This window comes from Delphinapterus leucas, chromosome 8 (assembly GCF_059928025.1).
Source record: "Delphinapterus leucas isolate spDelLeu-1000000601 "Yukka" chromosome 8, BTC_Dleu_Yukka2, whole genome shotgun sequence".
Classification (NCBI taxonomy): domain Eukaryota; kingdom Metazoa; phylum Chordata; class Mammalia; order Artiodactyla; family Monodontidae; genus Delphinapterus; species Delphinapterus leucas.
This window is the reverse complement of record NC_143136.1, coordinates 73,017,384-73,040,265: the sequence shown is the minus strand read 5'-3', so window position 1 is coordinate 73,040,265 and position 22,882 is coordinate 73,017,384. Positions and strand designations below refer to the sequence as shown.

At 39.4% G+C, this 22,882-nt stretch overlaps 1 protein-coding gene across 13 annotated transcripts in view; it reads left to right on the top strand.

Moving 5' to 3' along the window:
- The window catches only part of PKP4 (plakophilin 4), a 251,064-nt gene that overhangs the window by 15,926 nt on the left and 212,256 nt on the right, over positions 1-22,882 (top strand). The window contains exon 1 of one of the 13 annotated variants that reach the window (XM_089916793.1): positions 18,402-19,415. The exons of the other annotated variants lie outside the window; for them this stretch is intronic. The gene's annotated coding sequence lies outside the window, so the exon portion shown is untranslated. Of the gene's footprint in view, positions 1-18,401; positions 19,416-22,882 lie in introns of those variants that run through there. 13 annotated transcript variants of the gene reach the window in all.

Sequence of the window (22,882 nt, the reverse complement as noted above, 5' to 3'; positions counted from 1 at the left end):
GGGTGGCTCCATAGTGCTTGTTGAGAAGGGGCTTAGGTTGGTGGCCTGGCTGAAGGAGGGACCAGGGTCTGGAAGCTGTGTTTATAACAAGCATGCTGTTTTTGAGTTAAACTGTTCATAGAATAGAGTCACTACACTATACTGACAAATTCCCAGCTACAGTGGGCTTTCACCAGTGTCCTAAGGAACACAGGGTCTTTTGCCCTTCCCTCAGCAGTTTAAGGCCTTTTTTCTCTAGCAGAGATAGGAGAGAAGGATCCAGGTGGTATTTCGTGCCTCTCCCAAGGCAGTTGCTATTCTCCTCCCCAGGCCTGCACCTAGTGGGAGGCGGTCTCCGGACTCTGGCCAGGCTTTTATGTTGGCACCTGGGGAGGTCCACATAGAAGAACCTGAGTGTGGGTTCACCTCCTGTCTGTGGTCCTTCAGAGTTCTGTATTCTCTTGCTTGCCCACATTTAGCCTTTACCAGTTTACTAGCTCATTTCTTCTTGCCAGCATTCAGCAGCGTTGCCCCAGGTAAGCAGATCCACCTCCTTGGAGATGCCTCTCTTTCCTTAATTTCAGGTTAGTTGGTTATACTGAGGTTTCAGCTCTCTGAGTTGAAGAAAATTGTGAGTTGGCAGACTGTGTGGTGTTTTTGTGGCTGTCATCAGGGTGAAATCTCTGCTCTTTCTTTGTTCTCCTGGAGGAAATGTTATATACATTTACAGCCCCTTTGAAGAAGCTAATCTTTCCACTTACAGTGTCAAGAACCCCGGGCCCCAGTTTTAAAATCTTTTTATTAGAGCTTTTTTATTTTTCAATAACCTGTCTATGTGCTGTCTCGCCACTAGATTGTGGACTAACAGTCATAAAACTGTGCCTGGCACAGAGTGGGTGCTCAGTAAGTGTAGACATTGTAGTTTGCATTTTAATCGAAATGAGGGCACTTTTCTTTTTATACTTAATGGTGGCAGCATATTCTGTCTGTGCCCTGCCCACATGCCATGGTACTCGCCATCAAGTCATTGTCTTCTGACCTAACAGTTCCTACTACAAGCCCCTGGGACTTCTAGCCTGAAGTCTCTGCTACCAATGTTGGGTCAGGTCAGAAGTGCCAGGAGGTTATCATCCCTGGGAGTAGCCCCCAACCATCAACTAACGGGAGCTGGACCAGTAGCCCAGCTTCTTGGCCCCTTAGTTGAGACATCCCTGAGGCCTGTCCTCTGCAGGCTCCCTGAGGTCCCCAGCAGACGGGAGATCCATTTGCTCAGAGCAGTGACCTGCTCACTAATGTACCCCTTAGTCACTTTCTTCCCTACCTTACTTGTCCACCTCCCAAGTCAATTACTTGCACTCCAATCCTTGTCTTGGGTCTGATTCTGGGGAATTCCAACTCAGTACAGTTATAATTCACATAAATATTCAGACATTGGAAGTTCTGTATACTAGGAACAATCAACAAAATCAAGGAGATTTGACTTTTTTTTTTTTTTTTTGAGAGGAGTTATAACTTTCAGCAGATTTTCAAATAGTTCTTTGCTTCTCCCCTCCAAAGAGTTAGGATAATTGCAATAAAGGTAAAGAAACATCTTTTTTTTTTCTTTTTTTTCCTTTAGCTTAAGACTTTAGAGCAGTTCTTTCCCTTTCAGAGGACTGGTACAGTGAATCTTTTTAGATGCGATCAGGAAATCACTGGGACATTTATAGGTACACATGTGGGCATATCTCAACCCCGAATTTTAAAGATATGATTTCAGGTTTAACTTTATCATCCACATGCACAGCAAAAATGTATTGTGGTGTCAACATTTTACCATCCCTTTCCTCACTTTGAATAGGGAGCTCATCTTCTGAAGGTTTAACTGAATTAAAATAGTATCAGTTTTGGATTAGAGAACTGCTATTTTAAATATAGGAAAATTCACTTTTAAAATAGTTTTCTTTTTCTAATTATAAACGTGATCCGTACCATTATAGAAAAATCTTTAAATTCAGAAAACCACAAAAGAAGGAAGTGAAACCCACCTATATTTACCTGCATCCAGAGGTGATCACTGTAGGTATTTTGTTATAAACCGTCAAATTCCTTTTTAAATGTATGACTGTGTTAAAGTTAAGCCACAGACATGATGGTCACACTTTGAGGAGAACACTGCTGACAAGGTTAATGTTTATGGAGTCACAATATGCAGTCCCTTTTACAGGAGAAGAACCTGAGGTCTGGAGAGGTGGTGACTCAGGTTCATGTACTTTCCTGGATCAGGAGATGTAGCTGCTCCCTCAGGGGTTGTGTCTGTGTGTATCTGCAGCCTGGTCATCCTTTGTGGCGATAGCCTTTGCAGTCTGGGCCTCCCAGAATCCCATTGAGTCCTTCCCTTGATGGACGCCAGATTGTTCTCTGTGGGCCACATCTCTGCTTTACTTCTTAAGGTGATCAGTTTGCTGCTCCAGTGGTTACCTCTACTTGGGTTACTCTGGAAGAGTTACTTGGGAAACTTGACTTCAGGTTGGGTGGCAGGAAACAATAGCGCATATGCAGCATCTTTGGAATTTGTGTTACTGATATCATTTTGGTCATCCAGTCTCCAAGGCAGGTCCAAATTTGAAGCTGAAAAACAGTGAGACCTAAGTCATGACCTGAAGCCTAAACCAAAAACCATGCTAATATCCCCAAATTATTAGCCAGGTTTGTTGAAAAGATATGTTGATCTCACTGAGAGCTAACATCCCTTTCTGTCACCTCATGGATTAATTTTGTGTTTGATTTTAGGTTTTAGGTTGTATTAGTTCTTTTTTATCTTTATATAGTAATTGCTGCTTTATGCTTTAAAATTTTAGGAAGTGCTAAAAAAAACACCTCACCACACACAAGTGTTATGGAATCCAGATATAGCCCTAGATTTGACATTCAAATGTCTTCAAAAAAATGGAATCAAACTGTTCTGCATCTTCAAAATGTACCTTTTTCTAAAAAGTAAATACAAGATACTTTTCCTGAATGACTCAGATGTTCAGTGTGAGATGAATCAAGTCGCTGGTCCCTGAATCATTCATTCTCACTGTGTCACCAAGACATTCACATGTCCCCCTCTATCTATTCTTGGACTTATTATCTTGATGAAATGGCCTAACCCAGGAAAATCTATCTGCTTCATGTTAAATAGCTGGCCTTAGTACTTGAAGCTTTGGTCTAGTGGTGCATTGGGATGTTGACAAGTAAATATGAGAAGCTAAACTAAAGATACTATTGAACAAAATCTTAGACCCCAAGAGAAATTGGTGAGGTGGCAGTGAGGGATATGTGAAAGAAATTTGCATCAGGATTTATTTATCTTCTATTGATGTAGTTCATTTTTCTTGTTGCTTCAAGTATCATATCTTATGGTCATTTTATTTAAATCTAAGAAACGCAGAGGGGGCGGGGAAGGCCTATCCATGCTACCGATGCTAGTCAATTTAAAAATAATCTCTTGAGGGCAACAGTCAAACCCTGCCATGATAGTGTGGGTGAGGTACAAAAAATTCAGTCCTATGAAATGTGGAGGTGAATCACGGCAAGATTAATGAAGTCACCAAAGTAGGTCTGCCTACCAAGCTAGCCAGCCACGAATTCCGGAGTTTGGCTGCCAGTACGTTTGGTTATATATAAATTTTTGTATGTGAATTCCCATTATACAAATTTGTGTAGCTGTGAGGCACTTTTTGCTGTAATTTCTTCAGTACATAAAGCCTTTGCTTCATTGGTATCAGACTTGTTCCTATCCTGAATTTGTTGGTGACCAGAAACAAATTCAGGATAGGAACCAGTTTGTATCCATTAGTCATTATATCAAAGTAAAGCAGTGAAAGCATCATCAGTAATTATAGAAATCTTAAGTGCTGGTTAGGTATCTCTGACTTAGGAACACTGGAGATGGCCAGATCTTTTGGTCTGGAGTCTGAACCTGACCTCTTAGTTTGGCCAGAAGGTACTTCCACCCTTAGATGTCTACATGCCCAGTGCTGCGCAGACACACACAGGAGCTCAGTGCATTCCATAAGCCTTTAATCCACAGTCTGCCTCCATTATGTGTGCCAAGGAGAGGAAGAAAACTTGTTGACAGCAATTGATGGCCCAACTGTTACAAGGCCACAGGAAACTTTCTCAAAACTGCAAGTCCAGTAGGATTGCATCGCAGCATCCTGGGCAAGGTACCATGTCTCTCATTAGCTAATTTAGATGAGAATTCAGGACTTTAATCCCCTCCCTCCCCCACACAAAAAAAGTTAAAAACAGGAAATGATCTAGGCCAACTAACCTGGCGGTGTGCTTTTTGCAAATAAGGAATCGGGAGAAAACCTTGTCAAAGTGAATGAACTACTTCACTGCAGCAGAAGTATCAGCTCCTGCGCCGTTGAAATAGTAATTATGGCCTGATTTCTCTGAAAGCCAAGCAGCAAGGAACAGACCCTGTGAAGAGAAGTGAGATATCAGGGTTCCCTGGAATTCTATCATATTGATCAACTGGGATTAGGCTGAGGTTCAATTTCCTGCTAATAATTCCTTATTAAAAAAATGGCTAAAGCCCCATGCCAACTAAGCTGTAGGGACCAGCTTCTGAGGTATGCATATAATAAGTTGCTAACTATTATAATGCCTCATATACGTAACCGATAAGCCAGGAACAAAGTTTATAGTCTTATCTCTTGTGTTCTAGAGAGAAACTTCTGGTTCAGGCTAAAAACATTTTCAGTGTTCTAAAATAGACTGGCAAAGGTTAGAGATCTTAAATTTGCAGTTTTCTTTCTGAAAGGATGTGGTTTGAAATTTAACCTCATGTTAGCTACAAGATGTGAGGTTGTTGAATAAGGAGGAATTTTAGCTTCATCCCAGATTATAAAGACATAATCATTACTTAGATTATTATTTTTTTAATTAGGGAAGCATTCAATAAATTTACTTCTGTGTCTTAAAAGTAATCACATTATGTTGTATGCTTTGTTTCTCCCATTCAGTGAGTTAGAATATTGTAAGATAAGATGCTCACAAGCAGATGACTTGCTATGATTTTGATTTTCAAAGTTTAATAAACACTTTGGACTATGCCGACAATATATGTGGTCTTTAAATTCTTTGTACTGAAAGATAAACGTTTTAAAATTGTTGTAGTAGGTGTAATTAAGATAAATGGAATCATTAGCAAGCATGTGTCATCTGTCGTCTGTCCACCTCGGCAGTATCTCATTTTTTTTCTATTAAATAGTTGGTAAATATTTTTGACTGAATCACCTAAGTTATTAGTAATGGCTTAAACCTGAAGCAACATGGTGAAGTACAAACAAAATATTAATTAGCTACATAATATTTTGGTAGTTGTTCAAAAGCATAATTTGAAGTGTGATGGGTGAAAGGGGTCAAAAGATACAAATTTCCTGTGGCACATATATACAATTACTCAGCCATAAAAAGAAGCGAAATTGAGTTATTTGTAGTGCGGTGGATGGACCTAGAGTCTGTCATACAGAGTGAAGTAAGTCAGAAAGAGAAAAACAAATACTGTGTGCTAACACATATATATGGAATCTTAAAAAAAAAAAAAAAGGTTCTGAGGAACCTAGGGGCAGGACAGGAATAAAGACACAGATGCAGAGAATGGACTTGAGGACACGGGGTGGGGGGAAGGGTAAGCTGGGGCGAAGAGAGTGGCATGGACTAATATATACACTACCAAATGTAAAATAGATAGCTAGTGGGAAGCAGCTGCATAGCAGAGGGAGATCAGCTCAGTGCTTTGTGACCACCTAGAGGGGTGGGATAGGGAGGGTGGGAGGGAGACGCAAGAGGGAGGAGATATGGGGATATATGTATATGTATAGCTGATTCACTTTGTTATACAGCAGAAACTAACACACCATTGTGAAGCAAGTATACTCCAATAAACATGTCTTAAAAAAAAGATACAAATTTCCAGTTATAAAATAAATAACTCCTGAGGATGTAATGTAAAGCATGGTGACTCTTTCACTGTTACATATTTGAAAGTTGCTAAAAGAGTAGAACTTAAAAGTTCTCATCACAAGAAACAAAGTTTTGTAACTGGGGTGACAGATGTTTACTAGACTTATTGTGGTGATCATGTCACAATATGTACAAATAGAGAATAATTGTGTTGTATACCTGAAACTAATATAATGTTATATGTCAGTTATACCTCAATAAAAAGAAAAACATAATTTGAACTTTTGGGGTAAATAGAAACTGGTGATCGCTAATGCTAATGAGACTTTGTTTAGCGTTTTTATGGAATATTTCAAATACAGAAAAGTACAGAGACTAGTGTAATGAACACCCATTATGATGAACACTGTCGTTCAGATTTGAGAAATCTGGTTTTACCAAATTTGCTTAGGGTTTCTGAAGTTGGTGTTTATCCTTTTCATTATGTTTTTATAAAATGATATATATGTATCATTTATATATATATATACATATATATATAGGCTTTTAGATGCTGAAAATCTTTCTTATCGTTGTATGATTTCTTGACACTTTTCTCCCAGTATATTAGAGTTAGTAAATTCCACCCCTGAAGTACTTTGCTGGAAGGGACTTGTCCCCATTTCTTTTCTAGGTAGGGCTGCCAAGCCAGGATCCTCCAGGAGGTTTGTCTTATTTTTCTTTTTCTGTTAGTAGGAGTTACTTAAGCGGTATTATTTTTTTTTCAACCTTTCAGCTCTTCAACAAGTTAGATGTTAAATAGTAGCTAACTTTTAAATGTAGCATAAATTAAAATTTTTCTTTTTCTTGGTATTTTCCTGTTTAAGTTTCCATGGGCAGTTTGACATTTTTGTACTTAAAATGAGAATTTCGATGTATTTATCAATCATGAAAAGAATTCAACTAATAGCAACTGTTTTAAGGGAAAAAAACTTCATTAACCTATAACAGGTGGTAACCCTACTCTCTGTCATTGATGACAGCTGAATAAGAGTTCATAAGTATTAATTACTCTTTGATTTATTATTTAGTCTCTGACTTACTGTATGACCCAGACAAATAGTTCTTTTCCAAGTCATGAAATGGAAATGTATTTCTGAAGCATTTATGATTTCTTTTGGATTTATGCAAATTTTGTACTTCCCTCTCCTTGTCTTTTTTCTTTTTAATTGAAACATAGTTGATTTACAATATTAATTTCAGGTGTATGTAGTGATTCAGTATTTACAGATTATATTCCATTTTATATTTTTTAAATAAATTTATTTATTTTTATTTTTGTAAAATAAAAATACAACATAAAGACCCAACCTGTGTTGGGTCTTCGTTGCTGCACGCAGGCTTTCTCTAGTTGTAGCGAAGCGGGAGCTACTCTTCGTTGCGGTGCATGGGCTCCTCATTGTGGTGGCTTCTCTTGTTGTGGAGCACGGGCTCTAGGTGCGCGGGCTTCAGTAGTTGCAGCACGCGGGCTCAGTAGTTGTGGCTCATGGGCTCTAGAGTGCAGGGTCAGTAGTTGTGGCTTGCGGGCTCTAGGGTGCAGGGTCAGTAGTTGTGGCGCACGGACTTAGTTGCTCCGTGGCATGTGGGATCTTCCTGGACTGGGGCTTGAACCCGTGTCCCCTGCATTGGCAGGTGGATTCTTCACCACTGCGCCACCAGGGAAGCCCCCATTTAATGTTGTTACAAAATAATGGCTATATTTTCCTGTGCTGTACAATATATCCCTGTTGCTTATTTATTTTATACACAGTAGTTTGTATCTCTTAATCCCATACCCCTATCTTACCCCTCATCCCCCTCCCCACTGGTGACCACTAGTTTGTTTTCTATATCTGTGAGTCTGTTTCTGTTTTGTTATATACATTCGTTTTATTTTTTATATTCCACATGTAAGTAATAACAGAGTATTTGTCTTTCTCTGTCTGACTTATTTCACTAAGCATAATACCCTCTAGGTCTATCCACATTGATGCAAATGGCAAAACTTCATTTTTTATGGTTGAGTAATATTCCAGTGTGTGTGTGTGTGTGTGTGTGTGTGTGTGTGTGTGTGTGTGTGTGTGTGTACGTACACATACATACATATACTGCATCTTCTTTATCCATTCATCGGTTGATGGACACTTGGGTTGCTTCTTTACTTGCCTTATTCTTTACCCCAGTTTCTCTTTGTATCTTCAGGGAAAAAATTTCAGCTCATTTCTCATGTTTACTTGATTTAATGTTGAAATCCAGGGTCTGCCCATAACTTGGCTTCTCAGTTTTGTTTCAGCTCTAAGCGTCAACCAGGGCTGCCCATGTGGCTTCAGTCTTCATCTTCCAGATCTCTCCTTTGTCAGCTCAGGAGAATGTCAGAAAGAGAGGAATTCTGTCTTCTCAAACTTTAGCTCAGAACTGCTATTGCTTCACAGAGAGAGCCAAATAGACTTCTGTATCTCTATGTCCTTTTAAAGTAACTAGCAGCTTTTAAAATTTGCCTCCTATACAGAATTTTTGTTTGCAAATGCCTATTCTTACACAAAACCACCTAATAAAATGGCTAGTATTTCTTTAGAGAGAGAGGGAAGAAAAGTACCCCAAGATGTTTAAAGAAAAATTATATGAACAGGAAATTAACAAAATTTTAAAACCAAAAATTGAAGTGCTTTTAAAAATTGAGATATAATTCACGTAACAATTCAGTGGCTTTTAGTACATTTACAGAGTTGGGCAATCATCACCATCTAATTCCAAAACACTTTCACCCCCAAAATAAACCCCATACCTGTTAATTAGTCATTCCCCATTTCCTCCCCCCACCCCCATCCCCGGGAACCACTTGTTTACTTCCTCTATGGATTTGCCAGTTCTGGACATTTCATATAAATAGAATCATACAATATGTGAACTTTTGTGTCAGGCCGCTTAGCATAGTATTTTCACGATTCATCCATATTGTAGCACAAATCAGTATTTCATTCCATGTTATGACTGAATAATATTGTATTGCTTGGACAGACCACCTTTTGCTTTATCCTGCATCAGCTGATAGAATTTGGGTTTTCATTTTTTGGCTATTAAGAAAATGCTGCTGTGAACATTCATGTGTGTTTTTACATAAACATATGTTTTCAGTTCTCGATATATACCTAGGAGTGGAATTGCTGGTGCATATGATAACTCTCTGCTTAACTTTCTGAGTTACTGTCAGGCTGTGGCCAAAACAGCTGCACTGTTTTACTTTCCCACCAGCAGTATGTGAGGGTTCCTGTCCTCTACATTCTCACCAACACTTGGTATTGTCTGTCTTTAATTATAGACTTTCCTAATGGATATACAGTGATAACTTATTGTTTGATTTATATTTCCCTAATGACTGATGACATTGGAGCATATTTTCATATGCTTATTGGCTATTTGTATGTCTTTGGAAAAATGTCTATTCAATTCCTTGCCTATTTTTAGATTGGCTTATTTCAAATGCTTTTATTACAAGTATGTGATTACTTTTGGGGAAAGGAAATTTTGTAGGAATGAATGATAATGTATGGGTAAAATACATGGAGAATTGACTATCACATAACACATGAAAAGCAAAACTGGCTATACTAATTAACATTACTCACCCATATGTATTATTGAAATGGTGCCAAATTAGTTTATAGCTTTAGTGTCAGATTTTAAAGCATTGTCGTGAATGTTAGTGATATTTTACTATATTCTACTTAGAGCAATATCGATAAAGTTTGTAGATTTCTTAAATAGGGTCTGTCATGCCTTAATTATCTATCTGTGCTGTCTAATATATATCCACGAGCCATGTTTAGCTGTGTTTAAATTTAAATTAATTAAAACCTCAGTTCCTCAGTCACACTGGCTGCGTTTCAAGTGCTTGATAGCCACAAATGGCTAGTGGCTGCCACACAGGACAGCACAAATATACATTTCCATCATCACTGGAAGTTCAGTTGGGTGGTGATGGTCTAGAATTATTTCATTGTTTTCCTCAAGTGCCAGATCTTTAAAAGGAAAAGATAAAGTGCCATTTGATTAGGTTGCTTCAGTACTTACATGACTGACCACTGGTCTGAGATAAAGACTGAAAGCCTGACTATGATCTACGAGGCCTTGCGTGACCTGCCTTCCTCTCTAAGCAGAAGTTCCAAACTGGCAGCCTGTCCTGCACACAAGTCCAAATTTCAACCTTCTCTTAAAATAATAGTCATTGTTTATTGAGTGCTTATTATATGGAGGAACTATTCTAAGCATCTTATGTGAATTAATTCATTTAATTCTCACAAAAACCCAGCGGAGCCAGGGATTAATAGCTCTATTTTACAGAAGAGAACACATAGAAACACAAAACAGTGAAGTATGTCATCTAGAGATACGCAGCTAGGAAGTGACAGAGCTGGAATTTCAGTCCTGGGCAATTAATCTAGACCCCATGCTCATATCCACTCCCTGTGCTGCCTGAGATAGGCTCTCAGTGTAACCCATAACACTGTTGTTCAGAATTTCACATTCGTTTGTAGGATTGTTTGATTGAAGTCTCCTCCCCCCACAAGCAAGTTGTAAGTTCCATGAAGTTACTGTAAATCCTATGAGGGAGGATCTGTGTCCTTTCCCCCTTTATCATTGTGTCTTTAGAGCTCTTTATGAGCATCTGACGTGTACTAGGTGGTTGGTGTATATTTGTTGAAAGAATAAATCAAAGTGGTCTGACATGACTCATCTCTGAGCTTGAACATGAGATCAGAACCTTTTAGAAGCAAAGATGTTTAATCCTTTAGTTCATTATCATTTGTAAAATTGGGGAATGATATTGAAATTTCTATAAAGCAAGTTGGATTCTAATATAAAAAATGTGTAACTTCATAATGGTTAGAGATTTGTTTTTGTAGTTTTGTTTTGATCACGAGTACGCGAATAGGTATTAATTAGCTTATGTTCAGTAACAGCCATCCATTATGTCAATAATTAAAATACATTGGCATATGCAATCTAATTAAGGTTATGTTTATAGTAACTTGTTATTTTAATTTATTTAAAACTTAAACAACATTCATATTTTATTACCAAAAGAATACATATTCTGATTTGGGCCACATTGAATTTTTTATTTCTAATTAAATCTATGTAATCATTAAGAGTGGAGTTCAAACTAAAAGCATTATAAAAATGGAATTTGATAAGGAGAATTGTATTTTTGGCATTTAATTTATAATCATAGTAAAAGTACTTTGAAGTTACTTGGCAGCTCAGTTTCTAAATTTTTACTTTCGTGATAGGTTATAATTTTAACTAGTTTCTTCCTATTTGAATATGTTTGATATGATATAAAAAGAGAATTTTATTATATTAAGTTATATGAAGTATGGAGACAATATTAATTGTGTCATAAAAAAGTAGAATGTTTTTTCCTTTGAGGTTATTAAAGTAACCTTGAATAAGGTGAAGTCAAGAAATTTAAACAAAATATGACTGAACATTTTCCATTATATCTAATGGATTTTTTTGAGAGCTAATTGTTTAGTGGCAGTGTAGCACTGAGTTTTAGGTGAGACTAGAGACTTAAAGCACAAAGTTTTGAATGACTGTGAGATCCCTAAGACCTACAGATCTCATCCAACTGTTTGAACAGTGTTGCAGCTTACTAAGAGCTGTGGGTTTCAAGTATAGGGTGGGGTTTAGAACAAAGTGGCCCATATTCCAAATCCAGCTCTTCTCAACTAAACTATAAGGCAGAGAATTGATTAAATAAAGCATAATAAATTAATACCTGCTACATGGCAAACTGAATTTGGGAAGTAGTCTAGAAAGATACTGGAAAGATATACCTTTTAGCAACATGCCATCATCATGAAGTATAGAATAACGGTGATTGAAAGCCATTCTATTTGCTTGGGATGGTCCCTCTTGAATGTGGAAAGCTCGAGGCTGGATCATAGACAATGCATGAGTCCAGTGACAGTCCTTGTAGGTTGAGTAACGTTATTTGGGCACTGATCGTTTCAGTCATAGCTGTTGCATGCAAAGAATGGTTATTGTCAGAATTACGGTAACGTTTTAAACACAAAAGTATCTTCCGTGTAACTTGTATATAACTTCATAGCCATATACCTGTTTCCAGCCCTGTGATACATGCCTTAGGAAATGTTACATCAACATCCTTATATATGGTATAACTGTAAACAAGGGTGGGACAGAGAACACAGAGAAGTGGCTGGAACATGGAGTTTATGACACAGTGTGGTTCAGCCTGTAGTAGTGATTACAGCACGAGCCTGTGAGCTTTGTGTAATAGTTAAAAGCAAGTGACATAGTGGAGCCTTAAGGCCATAAATGGGACATTTAAACTGGCACAAAGCCTTTTTAAAAGTGCCCTTGTGGGGGCTCCCCTGGTGGCACAGTGGTTAAGAATTCACCTGCCAATGCAGTAGACACGGGTTCGAGCCCTGGTCTGGGAAGATCCCACATGCCGCAGAGCAGCTAAGCCCGTGCGCCACAACTGCTGAGCCTGCGTGCCTAGAGCCTGTGCTCCACAACGAGAAGCCACCGCAGTGAGCAGACCACGCACCACAACGCAGAGTAGCTCCCGCTCGCCACAACTAAAAGAAAGCCCGCACACAGCAACGAGGACCCAATGCAGCCAAAGTAAAATAATTTTATTTTTTAAAAAAAGATGCACTATTAAAAAAACAAAAGTGCATTTGTGTGAACCATACAATGGTTCTGTATATTTTCTTTCTTTTTTTTTTTTAGATTTTTTTTTTACATCTTTATTGGAGTATAATTGCTTTACAATGGTGTGTTAGTTTCTGCTTTATGTCAAAGTGAATCAGTTATACATATACATATGTTCCCATATCTCTTCCCTCTTGCGTCTCCCTCCCTCCCAACCTCCCTATCCCACCGCTCCAGGCAGTCACAAAGCACCAAGCTGATCTCCCTGTGCTATGCGGCTGCTTCCCACTAGCTCTCTACCTTACGTTTGGTAGAGTATATATGTCCATGCCTCTCTCTCACTTTGTCACAGCTTACCCATCCCCCTCCCCATATCCTCAAGTCCATTCTCTAGTAGGTCTGTGTCTTTATTCCTGTCTTACCCCTAGGTTCTTCATGACATTTTTTTTTCTTAAATTCCATATATGTGTGTTAGCATACGGTATTTGTCTTTCTCTTTCTGACTTATTTCACTCTGTATGACAGATTCCAGGTCTGTCCACCTCATTACAGATAGCTCAATTTTGTTTCTTTTTATGGCTGAGTAATATTCCATTGTATATATGTGCCACATCTTCTTTATCCATTCATCCGATGATGGACACTTAGGTTGTTTCCATCTGCTGGCTATTGTAAATAGAGCTGCAATGAACATTTTGGTACATGACTCTTTGAATTATGGTTTTCTCAGGGTATATATGCCCAGTAGTGGGATTGCTGGGTCATATGGTAGTTCTATTTGTAGTTTTTTAAGGAACCTCCATACTGTTCTCCACAGTGGCTGTATCAATTTACATTCCCACCAACAGCGCAAGAGGGTTCCCTTTTCTCCACACCCTCTCCAGCATTTATTGTTTCTAGATTTTTTGATGATGGCCATTCTGACTGGTGTGAGATGATATCTCATTGTAGTTTTGATTTGCATTTCTCTAATGATTAATGATGTTGAGCTTTCTTTCATCTGTTTGTTGGCAGTCTGTATATCTTCTTTGGAGAAATGTCTATTTAGGTCTTCTGCCCATTTTTGGATTGGGTTGTTTGTATTTTTGTTATTGAGCTTCATGAGCTGCTTATAAATTTTGGAGATGAATCATTTGTCAGTTGCTTCATTTGCAAATATTTTCTCCCATTCTGAGGGTTGTCTTCTGGTCTTGTTTATGGTTTCCTTTGCTGTGCAAAAGCTTTGAAGTTTCATTAGGTCCCATTCGTTTATTTTTGGTTTTATTTCCATTTCTCTAGAAGGTGGGTCAAAAAGGATCTTGCTGTGATTTATGTCACAGAGTGTTCTGCCTATGTTTTCCTCTAAGAGTTTGATAGTTTCTGGCCTTACATTTAGGTCTTTAATCCATTTTGAGCTTATTTTTGTGTATAGTGTTAGGGAGTGATCTAATCTCATACTTTTACATGTACCTGTCCAGTTTTCCCAGCACCACTTATTGAAGGGGCTGTCCTTTCTCCACTGTACATTCCTGCCTCCTTTGTCAAAGATAAGGTGACCATATGTGCATGGGTTTATCTCTGGGCTTTCTATCCTGTTCCATTTCTCTATCTTTCTGTTTTTGTGCCAGTACCATACTGTCTTGATTACTGTAGCTTTGTAGTATAGTCTGAAGTCAGGGAGCCTGATTCCTCCAGCTCCGTTTTTCGTTCTCAAGATTGCTTTGGCTTTTCGGGGTCTTTTGTGTTTCCATGCAAATTTTGAAATTTTTTGTTCTAGTTCTGTGAAAAATGCCAGTGGTAGTTTGATAGGGATTGCATTGAATCTGTAGATTGCTTTGGGTAGTAGAGTCATTTTCACAGTGTTGATTCTTCCAATCCAAGAACATGGTATATCTCTCCATCTATTTGTATCATCTTTAATTTCTTTCATCAGTGTCTTATAATTTTCTGCATACAGGTCTTTTGTCTCCTTAGGTAGGGTTATTCCTAGATATTTTATTCTTTTTGTTGCAATGGTAAATGGGAGTGTTTTCTTGATTTCACTTTCAGATTTTTCATCATTAGTGTATAGGAATGCCAGAGATTTCTGTGCATTAACTTTGTATCCTGCTACTTTACCAAATTCATTGATTAGCTCTAGTAGTTTTCTGGTAGCATCTTTAGGATTCTCTATGTATAGTATCATGTCATCTGCCAAAAGCGACAGCTTTACTTCTTCTTTTCTGATTTGGATTCCTTTTATTTCCTTTTCTTCTCTCATTGCTGTGGCTAAAACTTCCAAAACTATGTTGAATAAGAGTGGTGAGAGTGGTCAACCTTATCTTCTTCCTGATCTTAGAGGAAATGGTTTCAGTTTTTCACCATTGAGGATGATGTTAGCTGTGGGTTTGTCATATATGGCCTTTATTATGTTGAGGAAAGTTCCCTCTATGCCTACTTTCTGCAGGGTTTTTATCATAAATGGCTGTTGAATTTTGTCGAAAGCTTTCTCTGCATCTATTGAGATGATCATATGGTTTTTCTCCTTCAATTTGTTAATATGGTGTATCACGTTGATTGATTTGCGTATATTGAAGAATCCTTGCATTCCTGGAATAAACCCCACTTGATCATGTTGTATGATCCTTTTAATGTGCTGTTGGATTCTGTTTGCTAGTATTTTGTTGAGGATTTTTGCATCTATGTTCATCAGTGAAATTGGCCTGTAGTTTTCTTTCTTTGTGACATCCTTGTCTGGTTTTGGTATCAGGGTGACGGTGGCCTCGTAGAATGAGTTTGGGAGTGTTCCTCCCTCTGCTATATTTTGGAAGAGTTTAAGAAGGATAGGTGTTAGCTCTTCTCTAAATGTTTGATAGAATTCGCCTGTGAAGCCATCTGGTCCTGGGCTTTTGTTTGTTGGAAGATTTTTAATCACAGTTTCAATTTCAGTGCTTGTGATTGGTCTGTTCATATTTTCTATTTCTTCCTGATTCAGTCTTGGAAGGTTGTGCATTTCTAAGAATTTGTCCATTTCTTCCAGGTTGTCCATTTTATTGCCATAGAGTTGCTTGTAGTAATCTCTCATGATCTTTTGTATTTCTGCAGTGTCAGTTGTTACTTCTCCTTTTTCATTTCTAATTCTATTGATTTGAGTCCTCTGGCTTTTTTTCTTGATGAGTCTGGCTAATGGTTTATCAGTTTTGTTTATCTTCTCAAAGAACCAGCTTTTAGTTTTATTGATCTTTGCTATCGTTTCCTTGATTTCTTTTTCATTTATTTCTGATCTGATCTTTATGATTTCTGTCCTTGTGCTAACTTTGGGGTTTTTTGTTCTTCTTTCTCTAATTGCTTTAGGTGCAAGGTTAGGTTGTTTATTCAACATGTTTCCTGTTTCTTAAGGTAGGTTTGTATTGCTATAAACTTCCCTCTTAGAACTGCTTTTGCTGCAGCCCATAGATTTTGGGTCGTCATGCCTCCATTGTCATTTGTTTCTAGGTATTTTTTTTGTTTCCTCTTTGATTTCTTCAGTGATCACTTCGTTATTAAGTAGTGTATTGTTTAGCCTCCATGTGTTTGTATTTTTTACAGATGTTTTCCTGTAATTGATATCTAGTCTCATAGCGTTGTGGTCGGAAAAGATACTTGATACAATTTCAAGTTTCTTAAATTTACCAAGGCTTGATTTGTGACCCAAGACATGATCTATCCTGGAGAATGTTCCATGAGCACTTGAGAAAAATGTGTATTCTGTTGTTTTTGGATGGAATGTCCTATAAATATCAATTAAGTCCATCTTGTTTAATGTATCATTTAAAGCTTGTGTTTCCTTATTTATTTTCATTTTGGATGATCTGTCCATTGGTGAAAGTGGGGTGTTAAAGTCCCCTACTATGAATGTGTTACTGTAGATTTCCCCTTTTATGGCTGTTTGTATTTGCCGTATGTATTGAGGTGTTCCTATGTTGGGTGCATAAATACTTACAATTGTTACATCTTCTTGGATCGATCCCTTGATCATTACGTAGTGTCCTTCTTTGTCTCTTCTAATAGTCTTTATTTTAAAGTCTATTTTGTCTGATATGAGAATTGCTACTCCAGCTTTCTTTTGGTTTCCATTTGCATGAAATGTCTTTTTCCATCCCCTACTTTCATTCTGTATGTGTTTCTAGGTCTGAAGTGGGTCTCGTGTAGACAACAAATATATGGGTCTTGTTTTTGTATCCATTCAGCCAGTCTGTGTCTTTTGGTGGGAGCATTTAGTCCATTTACATTTAAGGTAATGATCGATATGTGTGTTCCATTCCTGTTTTCTTAATTGTTTTGGGTTCGTTATTGTAGGTCTTTTCCTTCTCTTGTGTTTCTTGCCTAGAGAAGTTCCTTTAGCAGTTGTTGTAAAGCTGGTTTGGTGGTGCTGAACTCTCTCAGCTTTTGCTTGTCTGTAAAGGTCTTAATTTCTCCATCAAATCTGAATGAGATCCTTGCTGGGTAGAGTAATCTTGGTTGCAGGTTTTTCTCCTTCATCACTTTAAATATGTCCTGCCAGTCCCTTGTGGGTTGCAGAGTTTCTGCTGAAAGATCAGCTGTTAACCTTATGGGGATTCCCTTGTGTGTTATTTTTCCCTTGCTGCTTTTCATATGTTTTCTTTGTATTTAATTTTTGACAGTTTGATTAATATGTGTCTTGGAGTATTTCTCCTTGGATTTATCCTGTATGGGACTCTGTGTGCTTCCTGGACTTGACTATTTCCTTTCCCATATTAGGGAAGTTTTCAGCTATAATCTCTTCACATATTTTCTCTGTCCCTTTCTTTTTCTCTTCTTCTTCTGGAACCCTTATAATTCGAATGTTGGTGCTTTAATGTTGTCCCAGAGGTCTCTGAGACTATCCTCAGTACTTTTCATTCTATTTTCTTTATTCTGCTCTGCAGTAGTTATTTCCACTATTTTATCTTCCAGGTCACTTATCCGTTCTTCTTCCTCATTTATTCTGCTATTGATCCCATCTAGAGTATTTTTAATTTCATTTATTATGCTGTTCATCATTGTTTGTTTCATCTTTAGTTCTTCTAGGTCCTTGTTAAATGTTTCTTTCATTTTGTCCACTCTATTTCCAAGATTTTGGATCATCTTTACTATCATTATTTGAATTCTTTTTCAGGTAGACTGCCTATTTACTCTTCATTTGTTAGGTCTGGTTAGTTTTTATCTTGCTCCTTCATCTGCTGTGTGTTTTTCTGTCTTCTCATTTTGCTTATCTTACTCTGTTTGTGGTCTTCTTTTTGCACGCTGCAGGCTCGTAGTTCCTCTTGTTTTTGGTGTCTATCCCCAGTGGCTAAGGTTGGTTCAGTGGGTTGTGTAGGCTTCCTGGTGGAGGGGACTAGTGCCTGTGTTCTGGTGGAGGAGGCTGGATCTTGTCTTTCTGGTGGGCAGGTCCACGTCTGGTGGTGTGTTTTGGGGTGTCTGTGGACTTATGATTTTAGGCAGCCTCTCTGCTAATGGGTGGGGTTGTATTCCTGTCTTGGTAGTTGTCTGGTCTAGGGTGTCCAGCACTGTAGCTTGCTGGTCGTTGAGTGAAGCTGGGTGCTGGTGTTGAGATGGAGATCTCTGGGAGATTTTCGCCATTTGATATTATGTGGAGCTGGGAGGTCTCTTGTGGACCATTGTCCTGAAGTTGGCTCTCCCACCTCAGAGGCACAGCACTGACTCCTGGCTGCAACACCAAGAGCCTTTCATCCACACGACTCAGAGTAAAAGGGAGAAAAAGTAGAAACAATTAGTAGAAGTAGTAAGAAAGAAAGAAAGGAGGGAGGGAGGGAGGGAGGAAGGAAGGAGGGAGGGAAGGAAGGAAAAAAGAAAGAAGGTAAAGTAAAATAAAGTAAGATAAAATATAGTAAAGTTATTAAAATAAAAAAATATTAAGAGAAAAAAAAAGAAAAGAAAAAAACGGACGGATAAAACCCTAGGACAAATGGTGGAAGCAAAGCTATACAGACAAAATCTCACACAGAAGCATACACATACACACTCAGAAAAAGAGGAAAAGGGGGAAAAAAATCGTAAATCTTGCTCTCAAAGTCCACCTCCTCAATTTGGGATGATGGTTGTCTATTCATGTATTCCACAGATGCAGGGTACATTAAGTTTATTGTGGAGCTTTAATCCGCTGTTTCTGAGGCTGCTGGGAGAGATTTCCCTTTCTCCTTTTTGTTCGCACAGCTCCCAGGGTCCAGCTTTGGATTTGGCCCCGCCTCTGCGTGTAGGTCGCCGGAGGGCGTCTGTTCTTCGCTCAGACAGGACGGGGTTAAAGGAGCCGCTGATGCGGAGGCTCTGGTTCACTCAGGCCGGGAGGACGGAGGGGCACGATGCGGGGCGAGCCTGCAGCGGCAGAGGCTACTCTGACTTTGCACCAGCCTGAGGCGCACCGTGCATTCTCCCGGGGGAGTTGTCCCTGGATCCCGGGACCCTGGCAGTGGCGGGCTGCACAGGCTCCCCGGAAGGGGGATGTGGATAGTGACCTGACACAGGCTTCTTGGTGGCGGCAGCAGCAGCCTTAGCGTCTCATGCCTGTCTCTGGGGTCTGCGCTTTTAGCCGTGGCTCGTGCCCATCTCTGGAGCTCCTTTAAGCAGCACTCTTAATCCCCTCTCCTTGCGCACCAGGAAACAGAGAAGAAAAAGTCTCTTCTCTTCTGCAGGTCCAGACTTTTCCCCGGACTCCGTCCCGTCTAGCCGTGGTGCGCTAACCCCCTGCAGGCTGTGTTCACGCCCCCAAGCCCAGTCCTCTCCCTGCGCTCCGACCGAAGCCCGAGCCTCAACTCCCAGCCCCGTCCGCCCCGGTGGGTGAGCAGACAAGCCTCTCGGGCTGCTGAGTGCCGGTCGGCCCTGATCCTCTGTGCGGGAACCTCTTTGCTTTGCCCTCCGCACCCCTGTTGCTGTGCTCTCCTCCACGTCCCCGAAGCTTTCCCCCTCCGCCACCCGCAGTCTCCGCCCGCGAAGGGGCTTCCTAGTGTGTGGAAACCTTTCCTCCTTCACAGCTCCCTCCCACTGGTGTAGGTCCCGTCCCTATCCTTTTGTCTCTGTTTATTCTTTTTTCTTTTGCCCTACCCAGGTACGTGGGGGGTTTCTTGCCTTTTGAGAGGTCTGAGGTCTTAGGCCAGCGTTCAGTAGGTGTTCTGTAGGAGTTGTTCCACGTGCAGATGTATTTCTGGTGTATCTGTGGGGAGGAAGATGATCTCTGCGTCTTACTCTTCCGCCATCTTCCCAGAAGCCCGGTTCTGTATATTTTCTTATTTACCAAGTTGTCTTCACCATTATCTTTGTACGTATACAATATTATCATCGTATATGTTTTACACACCAGGAAATGGACTGAAGGATTATCTGTGACTTGCCTAGGATCTTGAAGCTAGTAAGTAGTAGAATGGGAATCCAAAGCTTAGTTCTCTGATGTAAAAAGAAAAGGCCTCTGTTTGACCGTGCTGCTGTTGTGAGTTAAATGTGAGTGATGTCCTATGTAGAAAGCACCTATGGGTTTAGAGTTTCGTTTTGTTCAGGTATAATGTTTATATAATTTTTCAAGTTAAATTTTGATAGATTTGTGCTAAAAGAATTTGAGTGTTGGAATAGTTTCTGCAGATACTGTTCCACACTTTTTTTCTTTATACATTTTGATTGCCGAGTAAAGACATTGCACTATACCACTGCCAGGCACAGTCCTGGCTCATAGGGACTCAGTGATGTCAAATGAATGAATGAAAAGCTAAGATTTGGCCAATGTTTGTGTCTTGTAAATACGGTGATGAAATATAACATGTATGATAAATTAAGTAGAAAACTCCTGAGATATGCCTAAATCATAAATGAAAAGGTTGATTTGTTTCTTCAGTTAGGGAATTATTCACTTCTGAAGTCTTTCCACAGGATCAGATCATCTTCTAGGTAGACCCTCTACAGTTTTCAGTTTCTTCCCTCTATACCCACAAATTTATCACTGCTACCCACTCAATCCTTCCTAACTATTTTACAGTAGATTTCTGTACACATGTGCTACAAATCAAATTTCACATTCTTATGAAACCAGATTATAAAAATATTTTTGAGGGAGAGATGTAAGATGCAGATAGGGTATAAAATTAAAAAACATATAAAAGCTTAATTTAACAAATATTTGTTTACCCTGCAATGTGATTGGGGCATCCTCTTCTTTAGCATTCACTAGCACACGTTATCCTTACTAGAATTCCTTCACCTTCTCAGCACTTCCTTCGTCTTCTTCAGAGATGACTCTTAACTTTGTCTTCCTCTGACAACTGAGGCTTCTCCAGAGATGGTGCCTTGCTGAATTCACATATGTACCATGTGCACTTTCCTTATTTTATTTTTTTCTGTACCACTTAACATTGTCCCACCAATGTGAGGAAGCATCCACAAAGAAGAAGGAATCACCCCTGACCCTGTCTTGACCCTGTTGGAAGCTCCGTCTCACTGATATCCAGGTATCCAATATATGGTAGGATTTGGTAGACAGCTTTTAAGATAGCCTCCTGTGATCCCTCCTTCCTGGAATTCATACCTTTCCCTTGAACAGGGTCTAAAATTATTATTCACTTCGAATAAATTCAGTATTCCTTAGGAGGATGGAACGTCACTTCTAAGAACAGCAGTGTTATCAATATCGTGGTCCTTGACAGCTTTGTACTGAAAGAACTTAGAATTTGCTTCTGAGTCAGGAAAAGGACAAGGCCTGTTTACAAAGAGCTGTCCAAAAGGTATCTGGAAACAGATAAGAACAGGAGAGCCAGGCACTGTCCTTCAAAAGAAGACTTGTCTCCACTTCTGTTGACTACCTTAGCAGTCTTTGAGAAGGCATTACATCTCTCTGAGCCATTATTTTCTCATCTCTACAATGGCTGGAGTTGAACTTTAGGATTTTGCTAAATCTCTTCAGTTCACATTCTCTACATCCAGATATCTAATATTTTGCTTTTTGATAAGGATGTTTAATTTACAACAAAAACAAAAAAATCTCATCCAGGTAGAGTGAAGTTAATTTTTTCCTTCAGAAACCTTATGTCATAGGTATGAAATTTATATACCACCTTAAATCTTCTGATGTTATTTCATTGGATATTAGCATATCTGGGTGTCTCTCTTTTGAGTTACTGTTTACAGTAACTTCCTAGACTTATACTTTTTATAGTTGTGAAGGCAATTTTTTTTTTAATAGGTTAAACCATTGCAATTAGGGTAAATTCGAAATTCCTTCCCTTGGCCCAAAGTCTGCTCTCCTTTTTATTTATTTATTTGTTTCTTTGTTTGTTTGGGGGGTTTTTTGGCTGTGTTGGGTCTTCGTTGCTGCGCGCGGGCTTTCTCTAGTTGTGGGGAGCAGGCGCTACTCTTCGTTGCAGTGCGCTGGCTTCTCATTGTCATGGCTTCTCTTGTGGAGCACAGGCTCTAGGCACACAGGCTTCAGTAGTTTGGCCCGTGAGCTCAGTAGTTGTGGCTCATGGGCCCTAGAGCACAGGTTCAGTAGTTGTGGCACATGGGCTTGGTTACTCCACGGCATGTGGGATCTTCCCAGACCAAGGCTCGAACCCCAGTCCCCTGCATTGGCAGGTGGATTCTTAACCACTGCGCCATCAGGGAAGCCCATATGAAGGCAATTTTAACGTGGTCACACCATCTTAGTCTTTTTGAGTTTGCTCCTGACAAATGAAAAACGTTTCTGAAGCTAAAAATTACTTGCTGGGGAAAATATGTGTCCCTTTCTGTACACTACATGTATTATAGTTTGTTCCTCCTGTGGAGTTGGCGTGGCATGCCTGAAAACCGTTTCTGTGCTCTAAAGTGTTCCTGTTATCTAATAATGGCACTTGAAATACTGGTGCAGGTTCTCCTGCCCCTTTGGCTGCCTGCCTTAGCAGGACGCAGGCAGATGGTTTTTTGCCATGAGCTCTCTTTTCTGAGCCCCTTCCCACTCAGATCTCCACGTTTTATTAACCTGTTCTTTTCAGCGTCAGGTTATCAGAAGCTAAATTCTACTCACTACATTTAAGCTCATGTGGTTTACAAAATTTTCTTGCCTTTGGGAATCAGTGGAAATAATTTTTAAAGCAATGTTTATCAAATAAGACAAAAGTAGATATGGTAAAAATATAATTATGTCCAGCAAAACTTTAACAAGGTATAGTAGGAAGACATTAAGGTGAGGGGAATCTGGATTCCTCAGGTTTGGTTCGCATGCTGATGATCTCTGAATCCCTTGTCAGGGCTCTCTCCCAACCCCCAGCCCCGCCTTCTTTGA